Here is a 27,517-nt window from a genome sequence, read left to right on the forward strand (position 1 = left end):
AAACAGATGATGAAAGGAATGAAGTTTCAGCGTCTTTCCTGTAAAGAAGATAAGATCTTACACTTCTCTATATTTCTCTGATTATCTGCCCGATCACTCAATTAATCTAGATGGTTCTTGTTAAGCTTTGGGACAGTCAGCTTTGTTTCTTTCATTGTCCTGAATATTTTTACACACATTACAACATCCCAATTTGCATATTATATTATTATGCATATATTATTTTAGGGGTGCTATACTTAATTCATGATTTCAAATAATAATTGAAGAGTTAAGATGCAAAAGTGCTGTCCGACATTTTTCTTCTAAAGTGATTATTTTTATCAGAAGTTATTTCACTTTCATGGCAAAAAAAGACATATTCATTGCCTGACAAAAACACTCATTTTAAAAGAACATTTCAAACGGCACTTAGAGGTTTTTGCATCTGAGCTTTTCAAACTTAAGTATAAACAATGTATTTATTATATTTTATAATTGATTATATTATGATGAATTACATTAGAAATGATGAAAAAGGGCTGAAATGTAAATTGTTACTTTGAAATGCAAAAATGCTCTTTTCTTGTGCACTATAATGCATATCGTCCCTATAATAAAAAATAATACTAAATTACTAATATGATCCTGATAATATAGGCGAACAGAGACGAACGTGGGTATGCTGGTGCATTCATTGGTATTTGTTGGTACGTTTATGATGCAACACTCAAAAACATCAAACCAACAAGTCTCAAACAATAATAATCATTTATTCAATTCTTTCTGTATTATTTTGATGTGCTAATTATTTACAATAAAGCTCTCCCAGTAAAAATAAAGTTTCAAAGAAGAACCAAAGAAGTGTTCCAAGAAGTGTTATTGTTGTTGGCATGAAGAGGCTTTTAGTTTGGGAATAAATCAATAGAGTAAGATTATGTTTTATATTCTTGACACCTGCTAAGTTTTACTATGTTTGGTTTCTCATGAGATAACCTCTGCCTTCTCCATCAACATCCTAAGGTGAACATGTGAAGAATGTATGTGTATATGTTTATGTTTAGAGGTTTTCCCAGCCTGTGTTCTGGTTGTTGTGGATTAAGCCCAAGCTCATGTTCTGCCTGTCTCCTTTGCCCTTACACGATTCTTTGAACGTCTACCTCCATCGCTTTCTTTTCAGCATCTCGCTCCCTCCACGAGGCCCCGCCTAATCAACTGTGCGTCCCTGTCTTTGTTAGCCTCCCCTCTCTCCCCTTTTGATCCTGTAATTGATTGACTACAGGAAGAGACCCAAAAGAGCCAATTCCCCTCGCTTCTCTGGAGGTTCTGATAAAGCGCCGGGCCGTAGACGTGGTCCCCCGCACCAACCATACGGCCATTGAAGGTGGCTATGAGCCACGGTGGCTTAGCCGCGAGCTTTCTCCAGGGGCCGAGGCTTGTGTCCTGCCGGTAATGGGCTTGTTTAGATCAGAGGGATGGAAATGAAACCCCTGAGCTGCGGAGAGAAGGATGCCGGTGGACTCCTATCTCCCAGGAGGCAGACCCCACGACGAGAAGCATCGCCGTGGACTGAGCTGAGAGCCGGAGAGAGAGGAGGGGCAATAGATTTGGATCTCATTTAAGAGAGAGGGGGTCTCAGGAAAGTCAGTTTTGAGGTAGCAGGAGAGGACAGGCATGAAGAATGAGAAGGTTGATGGACCTGCAGCATTCAGAGCCAGGAACCGAATGAAGGACACTTTGATGAAGCCTTTATTAGCCCACTTTCAAAGCTCCAACATCTTAAGAGAGTCAAAGATCTGAGACTTGTTAGAATATACACAACATCAAAACTTGAGGGAAATGTTAGAAGTTGCTCTGAAGAATTCAGAAGTTTTGTTAAATTATATTATATAAGATATAAATGAAGAACCAAATGGACAGGCAATGAAAACGTTGATAACAGATACAAAAAATAGCATATTATTTAGTAGTATACTTATTTTAATTGTGGACTATTTTATGTATTTTTTTGTTATTATTTGATATAACTAAGCATATTTTCTAGTAGTATTATTTATTAAATATACTAATATCAATCCACTTTTAGTAAGTGTACTAATTTATACTAAGTATACTATACTTGGAACAAAATTGGCGGACTAATTATCTCATAGGAGCTATCCTAGAATGTTTAATAATAATATAAACTTTTTATACTAAAGTTTATATTATATTGTTAGTGTATAAACTTTAGTAAACTTTAGTATGTCAACTATGTGAAAAATGTATTTAATAGGCTACTCCATCAAAAGAGTAAACTATAAGCCAAGTATACCTGTACTTCCTTGTACTTTTAAGTATATCGATCAAACCAAGTATAGTATACTTTGCAGTATAGTAAAACAGTGGTTAGAGCATAGCACTAGCTACGCCAAGGTCATGGGTTTGATCCCGGGAATTGCACAAAATCTTTAGTATGATGCAAAATATTGAGTATGCAAGTATAGACCAAATGTGACTTGTCTGTCAGAATAAATCAAGTATACTTCCAGTGAGTGTAATTTTAAATGTATTTCTGAGAAGTACATGAAAAGTAGACTGACGGTGTCCCGTCTTATTTTTACTTTAAAAGTAGTATACTATAGCACACTTGAACAAACGTCTTTGTTGTGAGGAAAACGTTTTAAATCTTGAAGCTTTCAGCTCGGTTTAATTTCTTCGAAATTTCTTAAAGCAATAAAAATGAGCACAAACGAGACATTTTTACATACACTGCCCGGACAGGAACAAAGTGTCAGCTCAGATCCGGCCCCTGGAAGGCCACATGTACCAGACGTGGGCTGGATCTGTTACCGTCCCATTTAAGAACAAAGTACTGTCTCACTTAGATGAAGCATTGTCATTCGGGCTTAAATGTGAAGAAAATTTGATGAGAAGTGTTTGACCAACCTCTGGCTTTCTTTTACCGAGTGCAAAACAGAACATATAGTGAGATGTATTTTTTCTCCCTCTGTTTTTTATTTAATCTCATTGCTCCCCAGCAGATCTTTTCTATAGGGCACAAACAAAACATCAAATGGGCATGCCCTCATCTAAATACAGTCTCAGACATGACTCATTTTATATCTCCATATATATATATATGTAAGAAAATGAGGTTTTATAGAGACACAGAAGAGCTGATCCAGGCAGATTAGACTTGAGATGTTCTTCTCTAAAGCTTATGTGTCTTAAGAGAGCCGCGCTGTTCCTGACTGTCATGGCTGTCACAGTGAAAGCACTTACGGAGAGCCATAATTCTCTAAATCCCGTAATTATTGCACGATACATAATGTACCTGTGCCGCTGCCTGTCTGACGTCCGACTTTGACTCGGGCTTTGCGCAGGCAGAGGCCTCTGTAAGCTGGGATTTCGGTCTCATCTTTGGCAGCGGGACATCTGGGAAGAACGCATTCCAACGCTGCTTTTTTACATGTGCAAAAGCAGGTCGAATTAATATGTTTCAAGTCGATCGGTTGGGAATATGTCATTGTCATCCACGGATAAGTCTTTGGAGATGAGGGCGCCGTCTCAGTGCGCACCCTCGTTGAAGGGTTTCTTCAACTTCTGAAGGAGAGCTCGAGTAGTTCTTCACTTTCTCCGAGGTCAGCATCACGTTCAGACGTGAGAATTGTTTATTTTTCTTCTTCTGTTCCAAAAGCCAAAACACTCGCACCAGTCTCTCTCTCCTTTCTTTGGTAGATAAGCAGTCTGTTGGAGAATAAAGGGCCACTGAAGTCGTGAATCTAAGAGATGCTTTCCGCGATAGTTCTGCCGTGAAGCCAGTCAGGTTTGGATTTACATTTAAAAGTCTGCTCAGGCTAATTAATATTAATGACTAAAATGCAAATGAGATCGGCAGAGGAGGACCTAATGGAGGAACAAACCCGGGGTTTTGCTGGGGATCGCTTCTTAAGCCTCTTCTGAATGTAAGGCGGCCGCTAACATCCGTGACGCCTGGGCATAGACGCCAATACACAGAGACAATTTTTCTGGATAATAGCCTATCACGCAGGATACAATTTAAATTAAAAAATGCAATTTTCACCTTGAAATGAACAAATGATTACAATTTCTATACAAATTAAGGCATCCAGGCTGTGGCTGGGTGCAGCGGCGGGGCCATGAAACGTGACATAATTGCCATGAAATACATTTTCAAATATTTGTATTTTGTCCATCACTTTTAAACATGCCACTCTTGGCTTTTGCGGTTATGTGATCGTACCTTCTGGCAGGGAGGAAAAAACACATAAAAAGGAAAATATCGGGGGAGATAAAAAAGCTCTTCAACAGGGAAGATAAAAATGTGTAAACGCAAAGGAAGCAAACACATAGCTGGGCTTTGCAACCCCTGTGGCGATCTCTAAAAGCCAAATTATACTTTCTTATCAAAGCAATCATATCTAACACTTATCTGCTTGTGTGATAGACACTCTCTCCTCCCTCCAACTCATCTGAACACTTATTTATTTGTGATTATGGGACAGCCTTTGGAAAAGAAATCGTTGTGGAAGAGTTTCTCTGGATTTTCAACTTTAGGGGATGTTTTAGATTCTTGATGATAAGTTTCCAGACTCATGCTTGAGGCGGATGTATTGGGGGGCAAATTCACCATGTTTTAAATCTTTCTTTTTGTTTTTTCAGTGTCTACTTTACATGTTTTCTTTTCATTTCTTCAGTTCTTTCCGTTTATAATGTCTTTGAAGAAAATTGATGATGCAATCGTACAGTGAACCACACACATGAATATTGCTATATTTATATATATATATATATATATATATATATATATGTTATGCTTTTATTATGAGGAAACATTTCAGTTAAAAATGAAAATTCTGTCATCATGTTCTCACCATCGAGTCACACCAGAATGTTCCATGTTTCTCTTTTCCATTAAATTTAAGTGAAAAGTGACCAGGGGCCATTGGGCTCCAAAAACACTTTGTTTTTCAACCACAGTCACTAGTGTTTTATAATTAGTTTATTATTTGAATATATTTTGTTGTATTTTTAGGGTGTAAGATTGTGTCCACTTACAGATGAAGAATAGATTTTGGCTCATTCTGGCGCATTTGCAAGAATGTATATTTACAATAAATAAATAAAGTTTTAAAATAATCTCTTTGTAAAATGACCAAAATGCTGGTTTGAAATGATATGGTATGGGTTTAAGTAAAAAAATGCAGAGTTATGACTAAGGTTTTTAGTTGTTTTTAGTTGTTTTTAATTATAGTCAGTTCAGATGCAAGTGCAATTTGAAATGTTCTTTTAAAATTAGCATTTTTATCAGGCTCCTATGTTTAGGTTCAGTGATCTTTCTTTAATGGCAATCAATACGTCCTCTTCTTTAAATAAAAACATAATATCCTGTTAAAATTGCCAATTAAAATAATGAAAATTGTCTGACTGGACTTGGAGGTTTTCGCATGAACTCTTCATATATCAACATATGACATAAGCAGTATAAACCATGTTGGATGTTCAGGCGCAGTGGTCACACACCTCCTCTCCTCCTCGTCCTTACGGCTGAACACGGTGACAAAATCTCTGACAGTGATAAGGACACAAGGCTCATTAAATCCTGATCTTTTCCCTCCTGCTTTCTCCTCCTGAAGGAGATTCTGTCATACAGAGGTGCACATCAGATTTCAATAGATGACCTCTAAATGCCGGGGGTCAGCACCACACCGTCAACAATTTCACGCTGAAGATGAAAGGAAATGAACAGGCAGGACGCCGGCGTGACCGGGAGGCCCTGACCGGGCATAGAGGAACGGCCCGACCCGCTCCACTGCACCCGGAGCTGGTGAACAGAGGTTCAGCTCAGCTGTGAAGGTGATGACCTCGCCGACTCTCACATCGCCAGAGAGGAACTGGATGTTCACGAAGAGCCACAGCGAGGTAACAAACAAGAAAGAGTTTTACTGCTGAACTGAACACCTTTACAAACAGCTTTGGGGGGGGAATAAAAATAGTCATATTTTATGTCCATATCATTTAGGCTAGGTCTTAATTAATTAATAATTAATCACATCCCTTTTTGTAGTTCGAGTTGATTTTGTTGTTTATTTACTTGGGAATTTGTGCAATTTATCAGTAAATATTCCAAGTCTTTTTTTATCGTGACCTATAAGGAAATGTAGGGCGGGACTTGATTTTATCCACCGACAACCGATTGGATCTTTAAAGGTGAAAGATTTGTACAATCTGTCAGTCATTGAAGCCCCGCCCACGCGACGTTCCCCTTGACCGGAAGCGACGAGAGGTCGTATCGAGAGTGGAAGGAGGTCAACGTCTTTGATTAAAGATTACAAATGCAAATGAATTTTAAAAATGATAATAATGTGCACGTATAAATAATTAATAATAAATACTTCACCACTGTGTAAAACAATTACAAAAATAATTTTTAATTCATGCAGACTTTAATGCTTTCCTTTAAAAAGTCTTAGCTATTGCAGTTAGTCAAACGTTTATTTAGGGCCTAATATAATGTCAACCATTTTAAACTTCTAGCAATAATGTGTGTTCTTCAATAGTCTCGCTACAATATTTATTGACCCCTGCTTCTCTCTCTCTCTCTCTCTCTCGCTCTCTGTGGTGGGCAGCCGCGCAGAAACTCCTTATGCATTCATGAGATGAGCAGAGGATAAATAAAAAGGTTCATTACCACAGTAAAGTGTTACTAATGATATGTACCTGCTACCCAGCACCTCCGAAAATCTAATGTGACACACTAGAATGGAAAATCTATTCCGCCGCGGTGGGCCACCAGTTCTGCCACAGAGCGCTCTATGGAAATTTCCCACAGCCGCACCCCCATTTATGTCTTTCTCTAACCAATATTTACAATTCCAGCACTATAATCTCCTACCAGGTCCTTTGTGCCTCTGTCACGACCTTCGCATTAGCTGAAAACGGGACCTTTCGAACTTGGCGGGGGAGCGTTTCGCACCGCAGTGGATGCAGCATGAGGGCGCACAGCATGAGGGCGTCATTTCGCGCACCCGAACCCAGCCCTGTGACGACAGCTTTTCAGTGATGAAACAAACATATATGTATACATAACAGATAACACAAACAGTACCTCCTTCAATGTAACTGTAACTTTATTTTGATTATTTTTTAAGATATCTTTATATATTAAGTCTGATTGCTTTAAAGGGATAGTTCAACCAAAAATTAAAATTCGGTCATCATTTAGGCTACTCACCCTGGGGTTGTTCCAAACCTTTATAAACCTATTTGTTCTGCTAAACACAAAGGAAGATATTTGAAAGAATGTCAGTTACCAAACAGATCTCATGATCAATTTGCTGCCATATAGGAAAATAAATGGGAGTCAATGGGGGCGAGATCTGTGACATTTCTCCAAATATTGGCATTTCAGCAGAACAAAGACATATGTTTACAATGATGTAACACAATCTGAAGGTGAGTAAATGATAACAGAATCTTTCATTTCTTTGGTGAATCATCCCTTTAAAAGTAATGTCTATTGTTTATACATTTTTTACAAAAAAAATGTATAAGCAAATTAACTGACTTGTGGCCCTGTGTGTGCATTGGCTATTTGTATAACAGCTTCATGAGTTTTCAGAATTTAGAGCTTTGTTTTATAATCCTAAATAAACAACAATGTTTAAGCAATATTTTAAAAGGGTAAGTTTCCCATTTAAATGCTTAACACTTATTTATTGCGCTGCATTAAACACAGGAGCTATTCAATATTCAGCTTCAGTCGAGTCTACAAAGACGCAGACAAACTGAAGCATTGACTTGTGCGTTTGTGGTAATTAACTTATGTAAATAGGCAGCGTTTGTGAACAGCAGTGGGAGTGTATGCTGTTGTAATTATCTCATTAATACAGTAGACACGGCTGCTGAAGCAACAGCCTGTTAAAAGCCTGTGTGAGGTTGCCATGGAAACCAAGCTTAAGTGGCTTATTTGTTGCTCAAGTGAGCTTGGAGCATCACGTAAAGGTAAATCGCCATCGTTGAGTTAAAGCCAGTGTTCAGAAGGCAGAAAGCAAAAATCATCACATTAATTATTATTTAAATTTGCTGGAGTTTCAATTATAGATGGCAAATGTGTGTGTGTGTAACACGCAAAAGCTGGAGTATCGCAAAATGACATTACACAGACAGAGTGTTAACAGGGTTGACAAAAGTTTAATTTGCCCATAATAATATAGAGTTACGTCTTTATAATGTAATATTGGGATTTAACCATAATAATATACAGTGGAACTACATTCATTTATTAAATTATTATCGTCCTTAAAAGCTGTTAATGCATTTTATTATTCATTTTTAGGCTTGATCCTGAACTGTTTCAGATATCAGTGATGGATGGCGTACTTAAAGGGATAGTCCACCCAAAAATTCTGTCATCATTTACTGACTCTCAAATTGTACCAAACTTGTAAATGTCTTTGTTCTGTAGAACATTAAGATATTTGGAAGAAAGTGAATAACGAAACAGAACGCTTCCCCCTATAGTATTCATTTTCCCTATTAATGGCAGTAAATAGGGGATGAGATCTGTTTGGTTACTGACATTCTTTCAAATATCTTCCTTTGTGTTCAGCAGAACAAAGACACTTATACAGGTTTGCAACAATCTGAGTGTGAGTAAAATATGACGGAATTTTCCTTTTTGGTTGAACTATCCCTCTAAAGCCATCAGACTTAATTATATTATATATAATTCAGGGTCGGTTACATAAGATGTCATATTGGGAGTACCGTACATTTAAAATGTACAGTAATTCTGTATTTAAATAGTAATTATATTATTTAGTACTTGTAAGCAATATATTAAAGCTAATGTCCATATTACTATTTGGTTACTTTTGATGCTTTATTTGATGTGTGATTTTTAATATGACACAGGTGGTGTTTTGAATAATAATTGAGTTCAATAATGAAAGAAATTGAGATAATAAATGCAATGCTAATATTTTAACCAGAACATTTATTATTGATTCATTTCTATAGGATGATGTAACACGTTATTTGCATTTACATCAGGGTCAGTGACGGGTCAGATGGGTATGAAATTCAATGATCACATCAAATACATGTTACTATTCCAAACGTCCATATTCTGGGACTAAAGCATTTACCAGCATAATCATAGTTTCTGCCATCTGAAGATATGATCTCCTTCACAATGTGACCTTTCAGAAATGTGTGGTTTTGTTTAATTTATTTACATATTAATATAATAATCTTATATAAATTAATGCTTTATAGAAGGTATAGGATTGACATTGTTGTAAATGTTTAGCTGTTTCCATTTCTTTTAGTGTAGTTCTTGGGGACTTCTTGCTAATTTTAAAATTTTAGTCAAAATCTAGGCAAAATTTAGTCAAAATTTTAGCTTATTTTAGTCAAGTTTACCAAAGTATGTGTGTGTGTATCTTGTTTGTTGGGAGCCACACAAAAACTTGAGATTGCAATAAAATAAAACAATAGACGTTAATAGTCCCTACAAAAATAGTGAATCAATCCTGTACTTGTGGTCATCTCCATGTGTTTTATCGGATCATTATTGCAGTGCTGGGTGTGGTCCCATCCCCTCTGATGTACCTGCCCGTCAGTCTGTATGAGTCTGTTTCCCCCCTCAGACGTCTGGCTTGGCCCTTTAAAGAGATTCTTAATTTAATCAGCTTCCTCATCAGCCCTCAGGAATGAATTAAACGTCTGTGAGCTCAACATGTCCACTGCTGTTTGACTGATTAATTCATATGACGCCAAACAGAATGTTCTGGCTTGTTTGTCATATTATCTCAGCTCAGAGCTCAGGCTTACTCCATTAATTGAACTCTTTCTGAGCTCTGGTTGGTTTAGCTTGGCGTCCTGAGAGCACATGACTTCAGGAGCCTGTGTTCATGATGCTGGCACTGTGACTTTATAATTAAAAATGAAATGAAAGGTAACTGATCTGCTCTGGCTTGGAGCCTCTACCATGGAGCCAACATTTACCCCATCTCTCTCTTTCTCTCTGTCTCTCTCTCTCAGCATCAGTGACCCACCTCGGCCAAGTGGCGCACAATAGGAAGATAATTAGGAGAATAGGAAATCCGCCTTGAGTTGGTTTAGTGAATTGTTTCATTGTAAGATACAACTTGTGAGTTCCACAATAGCCACCACAACAAGACTGCCAAAAGACCCTTAAAACCTATTAGCCACTCGGGCGCTGAACAGTGTCATGTCTAAAAGACACAACGCAATCACAGAAATGTGAAAAGAAACTTAACTGGTCACCAGATGAATAGTCCAATAATCCCATAATACTGCTGGTCTAAAAAATATGATCCAGACATTATTTTCACTATGTATTTTTTTAATACTGCTTAAGAAAAACACAGACACCCGGGCACTATGCCCATTCATTATTTTGGAATAATCTTAACATCCACCTGTCTTCATGAACACAACATCTTTCATACATCATCTCATTACAAAAGCATAAAGACTTATTAAAGTCTTATTAAAATCAATTATTTTTTACTTCTAATAGTGAAAGATCATTTCGTGAAACAGAAACGTTTTTAGATGTTAAAGGTTCTTTATGAAAAACTTATAAAAAAGGTATTTTATAGCATTGTTAAAGTTGATATAAATATTTAAAAAAATGTATGTATATCATTTATCATTAAAAAAAAATTCATTTAAATATATAATGTATTATTAATATCATTTATATTTTTTACTTTTGATTTCAATTGTTTAGGAATAAAATAAAGATATAATGAGATACAAAGATTTATTTTTATCTTCTTATTTGCATGTATTTTACAAAAACCCAAACTGGACGAAATTTGATCAGTTGAACTAAAAAGATGCAATATTTTCCAACCTCAAATACTACAAGAAAACAAGTTTGTGTTCATTTTGAAACTGCACAATACTAATATTTACTTACACTAATGTTAATGTGCAGGAGTGTAAAAATGGATACTGACATTAATGTTGTTTATGTCGCTCCTGAGACCTGAGGTTTGCTCTTGTAAGGAATTCAACAGACATTAAAATAAAAATGCAGAAATTTTGGAGTGCTCTTCGTCTGCTGCTTTGTTGACCTTTCAGGAGTCTGACAGGTTGAGCTCTATGTGTTCAACAATTTTTTCACCAAGGTTTGTGTATCAGTCCACACCAGGCCGTCACCTTTTACAAAGAACATGTTAAGTGGATGTGTGGTTTTGCATGTTCTTGTTAACAGTATTTTTTCCTCTCTCCAGCCTCTCCAAACAAAGATCACCTGGACACTTTGTTCTCAAGCACTGTTAGGAAATCCGCCACTCAGCGCTCTCTCACCCTCAACAAACAAAGCCATCGAGCTTAAACCTGTTACAGGCAGCTTCTCACCCGGATCACAATCCCCTCGCCGCAATCTCCTTCTTTTTTTCCCACGTCCACCAGCACTTACTGTGATCTTCCCAGGTAAAGTGGATGGTTAATGTCGCCTATAGAGTTACCGGCAGCTAAGCCGGGCCGACGATCAGCACAAAAGCAGCAGGTAATAGCGGCCCGGACGCTAACCCCCTGTCCTCTGCCGTTTCCCTGAGCTTCATTTCCGAGCAGCGACTGCCATTTCACAGCTGTTAAGTATCTGCCTCTCTCTTTGTTGTGATTAGGGCTAAATTAATAGATGCTTCCCGGTAATCAGCTTCCATTAGGCCTGTCACATCCTCGCTGTCAGGTGGCAGAGAGGACGCTGGGTGGAGTGGACAGGGAGTGTTCATCCTGTCACCCAGAAGCGCATTAAGAGGCGCTGGAGCTTTCCTCGGTCTAGCGAAAAATACGCCTTGGACAGATGCATTAGCGCGCCGCGGTGCGGGGAGACGCCGGTCATTGTGGGAGGAAGAAGAGTCTTTACTGACAGGGTTTAATTCACCCCATCATGTTTAAAATGTGCTGTGAAATGTACAGGGGGTCAAATAATTGATTTCCTCTCTGAATGCTGGGTTCAGCGCAGGGCCGTTTAGCCACTCATTTTGTCTTGCCAGTCAGCAGCGGATGACTGGCGAAGACCATCCCAGAGGTGAATTCAGAGATAACACACACCTGAGACCCTTGAGCTGAATGACTGACACATTACACACACATTTATACGCAAACACACACACTCACCTCAGTCACTCTGGCTATTATCCACATGCCATTTTCAATAGAAAGAATCCCAGGAATTCACAAGCACAAACAATGACATGTCATCAATAATGATGACAACCCAAATTTTCTGAAGAAAAAAAAGGATGCTTGTGATAAAATGACGTGTACGTTACATCTGGCATCTCTAACATTACATTGATGTAGGAAGCAGAGAGAACAAGCATTTCCCATGATGCTTTATGTTTAACAGCTGGATCATTCGCAATTTTTTTCTTCGTTACATGTGTGGTTAATGACAACATTGTGTTTCCCAGATCTAGTGAATCTTCCGTTCCTGCTCAGAAATCTATGAAGTGATGTATGTAGTCTGGAGGTTTCACTGTGCTATAGGTGAAGCACACATTTGTCAGTGTCATTGAATGTAATATAAAAAGTAGGACCAATCACACTTTATTGTACAAAACTCACACCTTGATGATAAGCTGTTGTTGTACGACATTGGTTCTAAAGCTTTGTTAAGCTGTTCTGTGCCATTTAATTGAAATTAAATAAAGCAGTTTAATAGGGTTAAGGAGTTTTTTAAGACACGTACAAAAAAAGTATACGTCAATATACCTACTTTGTACTAAACTTTGAGTACACAACCATTTTACATCTACATTTTGTGTATGTACTACAACTGCAAGTGAACTTATAGGTGTACTGATAGTTAATACTCAATTCTTATAGATGGTTATCCGACGCAGATGCTGGCCCGAAGTTTACTTCCAGTTTGTGTTGGGTTATAATTAATATTTTTTTAATACTTATTTTTTAATATAATAATTTATATTCCTATTAATATGTTAATTATTTTTATATATTAATTCTATTCAATTTAATATAAAAGTACTCAACAGATTCTTTGCGGAGGTCTACCGGAAGTAACGTTTGGGTATCCTCATTTCTTGAAGTATACTCTTGATAAACTAGTTTAATCATTTTAAAATGTAAGTGTAGGGTTCTTAATGTTTTGTGAACTTTTCACATATTAATAGAGTAAACATAACTACATTACACATCTAAGAAGACCATAAATACTTTTTGTATTTTTATAATATTATATTATATGTTTATTTCTGAAAAGGGAATGCAAAAAACCTAAAAGTATTTTTTCTTATTTATAGTTTAAAAGTTTACTAGCACACCTGAATAAAGTTTTTCTCACTCCAGACATGCAATTTACAAGAAATAAAACTGAGAAATGTTTGTCTTTTTGCATGTTAGTTGAATTTTATAGCAATACAGAAACATTAAGCACATTTAAATTCTTGATACTGAGGATCAGTATCTGCATTTCTGAGGATTTGACCACATCCACCTGCTTTATACAGAAGAAATGAATACATGAAACAGTCAGACTGTGGGTTTCATGAGATATCTGTTCCTCCAGTGAAACCTGAAGATATACTATAGAGTGGGCTAACATAATCTAATTTGGTTGGCCGGAGCAGCCAAAAATTACACAGTTGTTCACACTAAAAACAACTGGCAGAATAAACATGAAACAAGCAATTTCTTGGAAAATCACTGCAGAACTCGTAGATAATTGTGAAGAAAATCAGTTTCTTCTCTAATTCAGAGTGCACACGGCACCATTGAAATATTTGGCATTCTGGGGATATCACTATTGACTGTCTCTTGAGATTTAAGATGAAGTAAAAAACCGAAGCAACAAACCTGTTTATTTGTTTAGTTTTACCCTTAGTGTATTTTTCTGTGTAACTCCCCATACTTCTGAGAACCGTATAATGAAGTGCATTAAATCCATGCATCAATATTTATGGAAATGCCGATATAATACACAACGTTATTCAAGAAAATATTGGGCTGACACAGTGTGTCTGTTTGCATTCTGGGTAATTACAGAAGGATTGGATGTTTTGCTGAGGCAGGTATGCCGATATAAGGGATTGACTTTGCTGTTCCTCATTACGGTCACATATGGGAAACCCTGCTGGGATCTGAATTGGTGAGAGGGAGAAAGAGAATCGATTTCATTTGCGGGATTATCGAAGGCGCTGAGTTGGGCCGTGTATGAAACATAAAGTCTCATTTTCGACTCCTAGGCAGGCAGGAGAATGAAAGCGCATGGATGTTAGGAGTCATTTTCATCCAGTGGAACAATGAGGAAATTGTGAAGTTTATACTAACTTCAAGAGATCTGACTTGTCTGCTTCAGATGGTAATTGTGTTTTTTTCGAGAGCCATGTGGTTTATTTGAGCCGCTGCGGAAACACAGTTGAGATAAGAATCTTTTAATGGGATCACTTTTTAAATAAGGTTTGTCAGATAAATGTTTGTTTTGAAATAAGATTTGGCATAAAAAACATGATATTATCACTCAAACTTTGGCCCAAACCCCAGAGGTCTTCAAGTATTGTTATAGATGTCCTAGTAGAATAGGTAAAAGAACAATAAAATTTGTATTCAGTAAATAAATTAAATAAACAAGAGTACACAAATCTTGCAAATTCACATTTTTCATAAACTGTTTATGTTGAGAATTCACAACCCAATTTTACTGAAGAAACATGAACTGATGATGTAATTTATAACACCTTACACATCTCTGAAATGGCATTGATGCATGTAAGCAGAGAGATAAAGCATTTCCCAGCATGCTTTATGTCTAACAGCTGGATCATCGATCATTTCTTCATATGTGTGGTGTGGATCATGCCAACCTTGCGATTCCAAGATTTGGTGAATCCTCCGTTTCTGCTCGACAATCTTTGAAAGTCGGAAAAAAAACTGTATAGTGTAGGTATACGACACATTTGTGAACATACAGACAGGAAATGATGTCATAGTTTGTCAATAATAGAGTTAGTGAGTGTGGTGAGAATGGCACGGTGATGCAAGGGGAAGAAGGCGGCTGCTTGGATGTTTCTGGAACCTCGCCCATTCCCACTGAGCTCCCAGGGTCCGAATCATTGGCATGTTATCGCACATTCCTTTGTTAGTGTGTGTGTAAAGTAATGTCCTCTGTGATTTCTTTTATCCGGTGATTTTTACAGTATTTGGCGGCCGATTAAACACACCAAAAATCTTGCATTGTAAGCCAATGCAGTGCGTAGGGACCGGAATATTATTGAGACTCAAAATGGCAGCAATTTTTTTGAGCAAATACCACAAAAAAAGGTTATGACAAGCAAAAAAAACACTTCATAAATGAAATGACTGCACTCAGGAGAGGTGTGACAGAGAGACTGAGAGGGGTCTGTGTTTTGATATAAGCTCTGGGAAGGGTCTGGACCACGGGGACCTCCGTCTGGCAGAATCGCTACAGCAACGTTATGGGGCTTAAGGGTTGATTCATTCTATGAAAAAAGATTCAAACCAAACAGGCCCTAATTTTGCATGGGCCTGGGAGCTACCTGCAGCGCTGTTTATTTAATAAGAGACCGCCAAGAGCAGAACACTGCCCATGGCAGAACGAGAACACCAGAGGAAACCATGTGTGTTTTGTTTGCGGATGAGGGTGTTTATGTTCGGCATGAGTTATGAAAATATGATTCATGTTGTGAAATAAAACACATAAACAGTGGCTTTAAAATTAATTTGCTGACTTAACCCAAACTTAAAAAAGTCATATGAGATGGATAATTATATACGCAGGGATGATCAATTAAATTTTTAAATATACAAAATAATGGAAAAAATGTTTAAGATGTAAACAGAATATCTATGTGAAAATATATATATTTTTTTATTTATTCACACTCATGAGGTTGTAAACATGTATATGACTCTGTCCTCAGGGGAACACAGAAGAAGATACTTTAAGAAATGTCTCAGCAATGTCCATACAATGCAATCATTGGGATTGCATGTTTTTTTAGCAACATTCTTCAAAATATCTTCTTTTGTGTTCTGAAGAAGAAAGTCATACATAAATGTCATGAAAACACAATTCTGAATAGTGAAAATTGTTCAGAATAAATAAACTTTTCTTGCAGATTTGGTCCATGAATGACCATACAAATATAAGCACTTATGTACATGTTTATTCGTTTTAATCTCCTCTGTTCGTTTGTATCAGTATGAATAGAGCGAAAGGAGAGAAGTTACTCAAAATACTTGTGTCTTGCCTACATGTAAAAGAGAATGAAAAGTAGCATTTCTTTTTCTGCCTCTTGGTTTCCCTCGTACTGTACAATCAACTGGGTGCAAAGGAACCTAAATGCATTACACGTTACCTAGCGTCACCCGCGCTTGGCCTCGGTCCTGCTGCTCTTGTCACTTTAGGTTAAATGAGTAAGAAAGTGTTTACCCAAAGACTGTAGCGCTTTTCTCTCTCCTTTGCATATGAAGTGGAGGCTGGATATCAAGGAGCCGAGTTTAAACCGCTTAATGAAGATGCTCTCTGTGTATCTGTTACTCTACATTCACACACTGGGATGACAAAAGATTAACAAATGACGAGGAAATGAGATCCATAAATTGCCTGTGAACATCAAAAGTATTTTAAATGCAGTTGATTTTGGCTCAAAAGTTAAAAGTTGGTTTTTAGAATGATGTATTAATGTATGTGTATGTATTAGGATGTTGGGTGAATTTGTATTATTGTATTTTACCAAGGTAACCTGTCACCATAGTTAGTAGTGAAGTTGTGCATTACATCAAGAACAACAATGGAAATAAGTTTTATTGAAACTTTTCGTGTTTATCCTTGACCTCTGAGTGTATTTTACTACTTTTGTCTAATAAATCCAATCCAATTGCATGATTCTTGTGTATTTTTTCAAGTGTCAACAAGTAACACATGCTGGGGGTTTGAGGTTTACATATAGCTAAAAGTCTTACAAAAGTAGGTTTTGGAACGGAGCTATATTGTGCGGTGTGCATTTCAATTTCAAGTAAGAAATAACAGAAATCATCAGAGGTTATAACCTTAAGAACCACTTCAACATTTTTTACTTAAAGTTGCTTTTAGTTACTGTAAAATAATGTTGACTCAGAAGGTGAAAAAAGTTTTTTTCGATTACTATTTGACATTTCGTAATACTGCCACCTAGAGTTCAACCACTGAAACCTAAACCATCTAGATTTGTTGCATTCAGTCAGTCATTTACCCCATTTTTAGTTATCAGACTTATGATTGTTGTCTGAAAATATGTGCAACAAAAACTTGAAAGATTATAAACTATAACTAGAAATGTCTTACAATAAGTTTTACTTTAACTTTTACTTAGACATTGTATATAAAAATGTAAAAATCAAGTTTAATCTTTGTGAAAGTATTTGCATTGAAGTGCATTTTGTGTTTTTGTTGTTTGTTTGTGTGTTTCTTCTTCTTTCTTTCTATTTTATTCTATTTATTTTCTTTCACAGTATTTCACCGTATTCCTTTAGTACATCTCTAAACCCTTTGACATCAGAAGGTGTTAACCTTCAAAAATGTCAAATCAACACAGTGATTCATGCAAGTACTAAAGCAAGTTCAGTTTCTCTTGATCGCATTCTGTTTCCTTTAAGGTGAAAAATCTGCGTTTTATTCCATTTCTGAGCCAGTGAGACCCACACAAACAATCTCTGACATGGGTGTACCATTGATTTCACATTTCCTCGTCCAAAGTTAAAGAGACGATGGGATTGTGCGTGAATCCTCAAACCTGTTTGCAACCCAGACTCTGTCAAACTGACACTCGTCTCTCTGTGTAAACTGAGAGATTATTCACTCAACACAATCTTTCTTCTTTTATCCACTGAACCGCGGGCCAATCTGTATGCTGACAGCCCTGTGATAGTATACAGATGGAAATAAGGAAGCAGAGTTGCTCCGTTTGTTAAACGTGTTTCTGGTAGATTGTTAGTTTTCTCAGACACATCACTGCACCAGAGGCCATGTTCTCCAAAATGCTGATGTTCGAAAGCGCGACGTGTTGAAAAATGTTTAAGAAGCACACATTTTTTTAAGTCATTTTCTGATCATAAATTAAGATTTGTGTTTATATCTATTTAATGAAATTGATTAAATGAAACAGTAGAGATGCTGAGAGCTAACTACTCATTATTAAACCCCAGTCACTTTCATTTGCTTGACTCCACAGAAAAGAAAAATCACAAATAACATCTTATCTCAATTGTTTATTCTTTCAGCAGAGTTTATTGAAGCTTCTTTATTCTAATCTAATGTGTTTTGGAGTATTAAACAAGATCTCATCAATGTATCATAATGAGCTCAGATTAAATTCCCTACAAAGATTTAATTCCATTTCCCATTGTATTCTTCCAAGATATCTAAACTATTCTTTCATCCATTCTTATGCTATAAATGTCAACAATTGTCTTTTTTGTGTCTATTTATTTCTAAAAAAAAAACATCTGAAACAATTTGATATTTGAATAACAACCATCTAGACCAAAAAGAGTTTTGCAAGGGCACCCTCCACATTTTTATGAAGGAACATGTAAAAGTATAGATGTTAAAATGAAAATTCTGTGATCATTTACTCACCATCAAGTCATTCCAAACATGCATAACTTTCTTCTGAACCCAGAAGAAGATATTTTGAAGTATGTAACCAAACAACATTGATCCCCATTGACTTCTGTTATATGGGCACAAAATATGGACAGTTCTCAAAATATCTCCTTTTACGTTCCACTGAAGTCACATACAATTTTTGAATCACATGAGCGTGAATAAATGATAACAGAATATTTTATTTTGGGGTGAACTTTCCCTTTAATGGTTAAAATGAATGCAATGGGAAACATTGCTTGATATTAAATAAACTGATATGGCAGAATTTTGATCTCTGTTTACCTTTAAGTTCTCAGCATTCTTTCTTCAAAGACCTTTCGTGGAGAGGAGAGCCGGTCTCGCTTGATTCATGTCGTACACACTAGCGGGCTATTATGCAGTGAAAATTGATTGCCAAAGCGCCATGGCCAGCGTTGGATCTAGATGGCGCTGACGAAATGTCACCTTACTGATGTTACAGTGCTGGAGATATTAAAAAACGCAAGATTCAAAGAGTTTCATTTGTTTCAGATCCACTCCCACTGTGTGCTTGAAGACGCACTGATCATCAGAGTTTCTTTTTTTCCTTCTGATGGTTTGAGTCTTATCTGCTCAACACAGTGGGTCAACTTCTGTCACCGCACTCAACGTTTCCAATCGCGCACTTGTATCGTTCTTGTCTTTAAAGTGGAAATTCAAAAATAGAGGAGTTTTTTTCTTTCTTCCTCTAGTTTTTGAAGACGTAATTAAGATTCTTGTGTGTCCATGTAAGATATTATGTTTGCACGTGTGATTGAGGGAAATACAGTATGTGATATTCAAAGTTTCAATGAAATTCTAAAGAGAGCAAACGGAAACTTTTGCTGCGTCCAGAAAAAGAGGCAATAGTGTCACAAATGTCAGTCGAGTTTCAGAAGAGATATCAACAATCTGTAAAACAGAGCTCAGATTTGTCAAGTCTGCAATCAAAAGTCAATATTATTAAAAATTTCTATATAAACTTTCTCATCAAATTTACCCAAATCCAGATTGTTTGATCTTCACAATCTACATTAATTTTGCACATCCATGCTCTTCTTGGATTTGAACTGTCTCATCTGTTTCTTTTTGTTTCTCTTAAGCGACTTCTATCGAAGTTCTTCTATAGAAGAAACATTTATTTCGTGAGCTATAATGAATAACCTCTGGGAACACGGCCGCTGAACCCCCATAAGTCTTTGCGCAGTTCCTGAACCTGCATGTAATCGACTGTGAATGAACATGTAAAAGTAGCCAAGAATTAACAGCAGACCAGTATGGCCAACAGAAACCTCAAACAGATTTGAGTTGGAAACAAGTGCAGCGTTGACCGAGTGTGTAAGTATGTGTTCATGTTTGGGGGTGTACAGTGAAATATATTAGCCTTAGCACAACATAAAGCAAGCAGGAGTTGGCGTGTTACATGACTTCAGACAGTTACCGTGTGATGGGGGTCTGTGTGGGCGGTTGATGTCAAAATCTGTCACGCTCTTCATCTCAGGACAATGGAGCCGGCAGCTGCTCGTCTCACCTGCCACGTCCCGTACACAGCTGTCTCCAACCAGTATCCAAAAACAAATCAAAGTCTGCTGCCGGCCGCTAACCATGTATTCAGTGCTCCGGAGTGAACCTTGAATGAGGATCTTCATTCTTTTGATGTTCTTTTCACTGTCTAAATAAGCATCAAGGCTTTACATGTCAGGACAGTTTTTTGTGTTTGTGTGTTTAATTTTCTGTCTTTATTATTATTATTATATACAGTCAAACATCCAGGCAAAGATACAAATGTAACTTCATGTAGAGATTTCTTTTGAAAACATGACATGTGAGCACAGTTTGAGACATTCTTCAGATATCTTATGAAACACTAGAGCAGGCATATATGTGATGGTTTTCTGTGAAATTAAAAGGGCAACGATGTGTCATGCATTCTGACTTCTTTACAATGTTAAACGTGCATGTTCTTGTACTTAACATGGTCATCTTGTCAAAAAAAGAGTTGGGGGTATTAAGTATTATATCTGTGCCACTCTCCCCCGGCGATCGCACAGGTTTCGTAAAGTTTTTTTTAAATATATAAAACTGTTTTGTAACAACTTTTCTTAGTGCCGTATTGGACAATTCTCCCGGAAAAGCAGACGGCACAGCCACAGGAGAGCAGGAGAAGGAGCATGCGCAAACGTCCCTTTCATTTGTGTGGAGGAGAGAGAGAGCATATGTTCGTGTAGTTCAGGTGTTTGCTTGTTCGCTGCATTTGGGTGATGAATGTTACATAAATGGTGGATATAACGTTGGGTTTGGAGATGATTTATGGAGCGTTTCCAGCGCTAAAAGATGCCGTACATGAACCGCATGCGGTGAGTGAAACTGACGTCTGTGTTTTGATGACAATGTGCTTTAGTTCAGCCTACCCCTCCCCCCCACACGTGCCTCATGATTTCATAAGTAATCGTACAGCTGTATCTATCTTTTATAAACGTGATCAAACTAAATTCTCTTCGAAGATAAAAAGTATGCAATACTATATAGGTACTCAAGATTATTATGAGATTGGCAGAAATCCTGTGTGTTACGTCTTTAAGAAAAAAGCAAACCCTTACAAAAAATAAATGTACTTTAAGTTAATTTATGACAGTTCATTAATTTTTTTAGTATGCTTTATGTACCAAGCACTTTTTAGTGTACTAATTCAATACTTTTGGGCCGACTTTTTAGTTTATCAAGCATACTTGTGACTTTGAACTACTTTGGAACTGTTTCAATAAGTACATAAAAAGATAGACTTATGCTAATTTTAAGTTTAAAGGGAGTAGGCAAAAAGCACACTTTAATAAACTTCTTTTATCTTTTAAGGGAAGGTCTCAATTTGATCTCATGTTGAGATTTCCGCGAGATCTCAGTGATTTTTCTTTCTCGTGGTTTGTTTCATGGCTAATATGGATGTTTTTTTAATGAGTATTTTACAGCACAAGCTATAGTAACAGGCCAGATAAATACTCCCAAGAGCTTATAAAGAAATATAAATGTTCTCTTAGCAATTAATAACATGTTCTCCCTTTAGCTGTGGATAATCCTGCTCTCCATTGCCCCTAAAAATCAATAGAAAATCATTAAACAGTTAAATAGGTCCTCAAGCAAACGCGCCGGCGTATTCCACACCTCCAGCCAGCTGAACCTGAGGGGCAGATAAGTGTGTATCTGCCCAGCTGGTGGGCCCCAATGTCATCCGCACTCTTCTAATAACCCCCCCGTATTTGTTACAGCCACCTCCGAGCGCCGGCCCCCATAGGGCCCTGCTTCAGGTCTGCATGTCATCAGCATGCTGTGTTTGAAGATAGGCCCTGTGTGTTATTGTACGATCTTATGAAAGCAAAAGGAGAGTTGGATATTCAAACCCCACTGGGAGTCTTATAGTCTACGGCACGAATATCTCTGTGCAACCAAATGGCCTTGAAGCATTGAATGCATTTTAAATCATGTCGTATTCTGTGCGTGCATGTTAGCGTATGCATGAAACGTATGTGTTAGAGGGCGTACGTGTGTGATTCAAAACCACACTTTATTTCAATGCATTCCCATAAAATTTGATTTTTTTACATGTTAATTTTTTCGTTTCTTTGAGATTAAATGAAATGTAAAGTTTTGCTTAAATCTCATCTGTGTCTCACCTGTTTCTCCTGAGAAAAAGAGTCAGAAATCTTGCAATTGTCTTTGTCATTCAGAAGAGATTTGTCAAGTCTGCAATCAAAAGTCAATATTATTGAAGATCTCAATATGAACTCAAACATTTCTTCTAAAATTTACCCAAAATTATTTTAACTCTACAATCTGCAGTCTCCATTGTTTCTTAATTTGTATTAAGCACTTTTTGGAGAAACATCTGAGTTTGATACTTCAAATGAAACTATGAGAACTGAAAACTCCATCAAAGCTTTTGAGCTTTAAAAGAGCAACATCTGAGCAACCAACCTTAAATTTCACAAATGACACACTCATGAAACAAAGTTGTTGAACAAACTTAATAAAATTAAGGAAAACATTTCCACGAAATTTAATTACATTGCTCGAACTAAATCTAAGTTATGTGAAATGATTCTTTATAATCTTGTTGTATGAATTAAATGTTTTAAGAAGTCTCGATTAAATAAATTTGTGTCATACCTACTGAATAATGTTTTGCTATGCATAATAGAAAGAATTTAGTCATGTTATTTTATTTATTTTTCCGTGCCTACTACATAATATAATGTTAAACAAACATGATTATTATATGTTAATGTTTCATATGTTCATTTGGCATTCCAAACATTACTGTTTTTAGTTTATGTGACGTACAATAATCTTTTATTTCTAAAAAGATTTTAAATTGACCAAGTTTAACAGAAATTAAGAAGAAACCCTAACTGCCCACTACCTAAGCAAAGGAAACGCTTTTCTAAACACACAAAACTTAAAAACATAATAAACTCCTCTAAATCTCATAGGTAATTGAACATTAAACCCTTACAAGTGTCTATCTTTACTGAAAAACGCATAAAACAACACTTAATTTAGAAAATAGCGCAAAACATGCGTATTCATTTGTCTAGTTGTAGCAAATATATGTTAACCCTACACAAATCATTTATTTAGTGCCAATATGAATGGATTCAATTACATTACTGAACATAAAAAAATCATGTTGTGACAAAATTTTACAAAAAATTATGTTGATTTAACTTATTTAAATTAATCAAATTGGACAAGCAGCAAAATTCAGTTGTAATGTGTAGGTTTTTCATCAAAGCAATTTCTCAAAGTTCTCATGCCTTCCATTTTCAATGTTGTTCAGAAACACAGAAGCTTTTGTTGTACAATAATAAACGTGCTACGGCCATCATGAAGATTCATGTTTCTGAATCTTCAACCGTTTGCTGCAGATGTCACAACAGGTCCTCATCCGAGGCCTGTTTCCACTCCCCCAGAAAAGAGAATACATAAAAAAGCCGAAAAAGAAAGTGTTTATTTCCATGTTTACACCGTTTCATATTCACAGGGCTGGTAACAGGATTACTGAACGACAAACAAGAAATTGGAATTTGGAATTCCCTGACTTCTTGCATCTGTTGGTTGCCTTCTTTAAAGGAAAAATCCTCAGTATTAAAGAATCCCCAGTGGTAACATTCCAGAAGCCCCTGAGGTTGGAGCGGGAAGCTCTGTGTGGCGTTAGATAAAGCTGCCGTCAGCACAGGGTCTGGCAACAGCGGGGCTGCGGTGGAGGGCGTCACATAATCAAGCATGTTACTTTAACTACTCCTATAAACACAAGAGTTAAAGATCCCATCACATCTCACTTTGGACATATCAAAGCACTCTGACACATAGAAAGAATGAAAGAAACCAGACTCTGACACTAGTTCTCATCTCTTGTTCGGTGCAGATTTTCTGCTGTGAATCTGCTTCACATTACATCTCTTCAACTGCGAGACTTGAGTCTGAGGCCTCCATGAATGTCAGTGACGTTTGGTGAGCACGAGTTTCCAACTGAACGTATGACACCTTGAGCTTCTTTTAACTTCTTCCTGAGGTCCACGCGCGGTTAACTGAAAACAGACCGTAGACATTTAAGTGTGGAAGTTTCAGTCCGCTTGCTTTTCAGTTTTGCTCCATGACTGATGTTAGTGAAAGTCAACTGTAATGTTACATCTCAGCAGCTTGTTATCACGGCCTTGAAGTTGTAAAGCACAGTTATTTATACAGATTTTATTGATAATATTTCATATAGTGGAGTTGTACTAAAATTGTTTTCATTTCTCCGTCATGAAAATGACAACAAGAATGATTTCTACTTAAATCTCATTGTTTAAATGTCGAAACAAATAGCTCTTTATCATATACCCACCAATATTTCATATTTAAGATTATTTCAAATTGACCCAGTCAACAGAGATGTGATCGATGGTATTTAAATGTAGTTATATGTGAAAGTCTAAGAGAGGATTAAAGAAAGAGAAATCACAGTATGACTGTTTTTGGCGTAAGGAATACAACATACATTATACATAAAACCCAGAAAACAAAGCACAAAAAGACACAACCACAAAATGCTGGTAAGACCGATGTACAAAAGCTGGTGTGGATGTAAACTTGATGATGTTATCTGTCCTTTTCTTCAGAATGTGTCAGTGCATTTTAACCAGCCTGAGCGTCTGCCAGGAGCGAGCATGATGAAGATCCCGCACAGATGGTTTAGCGGGCGACTTTGCATCTTCAGTGTTTCAAAGCTTAATCCTGTGGTTTACCTGCTTTATAAACAACTTGAATTGCCATTTCGTATTTGAAGCACATGCACACTATCTGTGTCTTTGATAATGGGAAATAATGAAATAAAGGGTTTGTTTAGGCCAAACAACCAAGCGTAGTTCTGTAGGGGAGGTGCAGTTGATCCCAGCTGCATGTGCTGGTAATCACCACTGTGTGCTGGATTTGTGCACTGGCACGCACAAACACTCCACTGCCAGCAACATGCGCTGTGCATGCTGTCCGTTGATGCAATGCAACTGTATGCATGTACATACACTCTAAAAAAAGGCTGGGTTAAAACAACCCAATTTGGGTTATTTTGGTAACCCAACGTTGGGTCAAATATGGACAAACCCAGCGTTGGGTTATTTTAACCCAGCCAGTTGGGTTATATCTTTGACCCAACATGCTGGGTTGTTTTATTTAAATCAACTTTTGCTTAAAAATTACATTGCTGGTTTAAAACAAACCCGAAATGTTTAAAAATAATAATAACAAAATCACAGAGAAAGACTCGAGGCATCAGTAAGAATCAAAAGTTTTATTAAGGATCAAAATGCAAGACAAAAGGAATTCATAAAAACATGCAATATGTTATGCTCAATGAACAATAAAATGGCATATAAAACACTTTGATGAAATGTATGTTTATACATATTTAAGGAAAATTAACTTCAATAAATTACATTAGTTTAGATTTTAACATATACATTTAACAAGGTTATTAAAGTGGCACAAGTAAATATAAATAGTTAGACAACTTAACACTTCAAAAATTCATATACAGTTAACAAAGTGGCACGAGTAAAATGCTTTAGGGCAATTCCAGCGTTATGGATGCGACATAAAAACACTATGAAAAGTATTTTACTAAACCCTTGTTGATAGAACCGCATTTATATGATAAAATATCAGTCTATGCACAAGTTTTCTATAAAAAAATAAATAAACAAGCGTTATGGATGTGAAAAAGGGACACCCTAAACTCACAAAACATTTTAAAGAGCGTTAGTTCTTTCGGTTTCAGCACTGCTTAACGTGAGATATCCACGGAGCAGTCTTACTTAAGAGGATTCTTTTCCTAGGAGTTGTAGACAACAGTGTGGTGTGCACTTTTGGAAGTGGCAGCAGGAGGGTTTCTTTATCAATTTGTTCATCTATAAAGAGAAAAAGAGACAAGAGAAGAATGTAAGGAAACTGGCCTGCCCAGAGCACAATGGATTATAATAAACATATAAAGAAGTACATTAACATTTTACCTAAATAATGTTTACCTTTAAGCCTGTTATGAAAACATCCACGTTCCAGTTGACTTTCTCTTGAATAGAATGATCCATTAATATTAGCTGTTATTCTGCATCCTGTCAGTGTGGGAAAAAAGAAGAGTGGGATATAGTACAGAAAGTGAAATACAGTCTTAAAAAATAATATTATAAACGTTAACACAACTCTTAACTAATTCGACACACTCGGGAATAAGTAGAAGTCTAAAAAGAGCAACAATTGTTCGTCTCATATACCCAAAATAAATTATATCGCATTGTTAACCACTAACGTTATAAGAGCGGCTATTCCCGAGGCAATGGCCGAGATAGAGCTGCTCTCAGCGGAGCCACGACCGCTGACAGCCTGATGCTCACACCTCCGACAGCGTCTTAACAAATTCTCAAAGAGGCGTTATGTTTATATATAAATCACGTATTTGTGTTCTTAACAACTACATTCTCGTCTAAAAGACTATTAAAACTAAGTTCCCTCACCGAACATTAGCGGTATTTAAAATAAAATAAAATGCTGGATGTTTGCTTTTTACACGACGCTCTCGTGTCGACCTTAAACTAATATCAAGATGCGTAAGTTACTTAACTAAATGACTCACACGAGTCAGAAATTTCAAAGGGAAATGTTGACCAAAAATGAAGTTTAAATGATTAAAAAGCTGTAAATTAGAACAACGTGGGCATAACGTTACAGACTAGCTATACAAAGCTAACGAAGCTAGATTGTAACGTTACTTTACAAACCTAATGCGAACAGCCGAATTTTGCATACTTTTGCATTTTTTTTGTACAGTAATAGTTTTATACATTAAAAACTCGTAAACATACCTTTTCTTCTCCGAATAACAACTTTTCGAGATGAGGTGGATCAAAATGCCCGCGAAGGTAGAGTTTGTCTAACGCGTCGAGGAGTGGGAGGGGTTTACTCTCTCAACTGTCACTCAATTGGACCCGACTGCTAACCCAGCGTTTGGGTTACTCAAAAAATGACCCAACACTGAGAAAATAACCCAACAAAATGACCCAACAGGCTCAACCCAGCTGTTGGGTTAAACAAATAACCCAGCATTTTTTAGAGTGTAGACACCACAGTTTCCCGTTGATGCAATTTGTCATTAGGTGCGCCATATTGAACTGGTCAAGAGGACCCTCTCGCCACATACCTACATGTTAATGGGGAGCTGGGTACCTAATGTACCGTTCAGCAGTCAATGTGGCATCTACATACATCTATGCATTGAAATCTGGTCTGTTGCATTGTCCACTATCTCTTGCAGACTTCATCTTTTGGGGCTTTTCT

At 36.9% G+C, this 27,517-nt stretch overlaps 1 long non-coding RNA gene across 1 annotated transcript; it reads right to left on the reverse strand.

The window, feature by feature from the left end:
- Window positions 1–25,459: 25,459 nt before the first annotated feature.
- Window positions 25,460–27,359, reverse strand: LOC130410575 (uncharacterized). The gene is made up of 3 exons (XR_008905027.1): window positions 27,046–27,359; window positions 26,212–26,298; window positions 25,460–26,094 (listed from the first exon to the last, which is right to left on the reverse strand). It is a non-coding gene; the product is annotated as an uncharacterized LOC130410575 (long non-coding RNA).
- Window positions 27,360–27,517: the final 158 nt, after the last annotated feature.

The sequence above is a fragment of the Triplophysa dalaica genome, chromosome 21 (assembly GCF_015846415.1).
Source record: "Triplophysa dalaica isolate WHDGS20190420 chromosome 21, ASM1584641v1, whole genome shotgun sequence".
In the NCBI taxonomy this organism is placed as follows: Eukaryota; Metazoa; Chordata; class Actinopteri; order Cypriniformes; family Nemacheilidae; genus Triplophysa; species Triplophysa dalaica.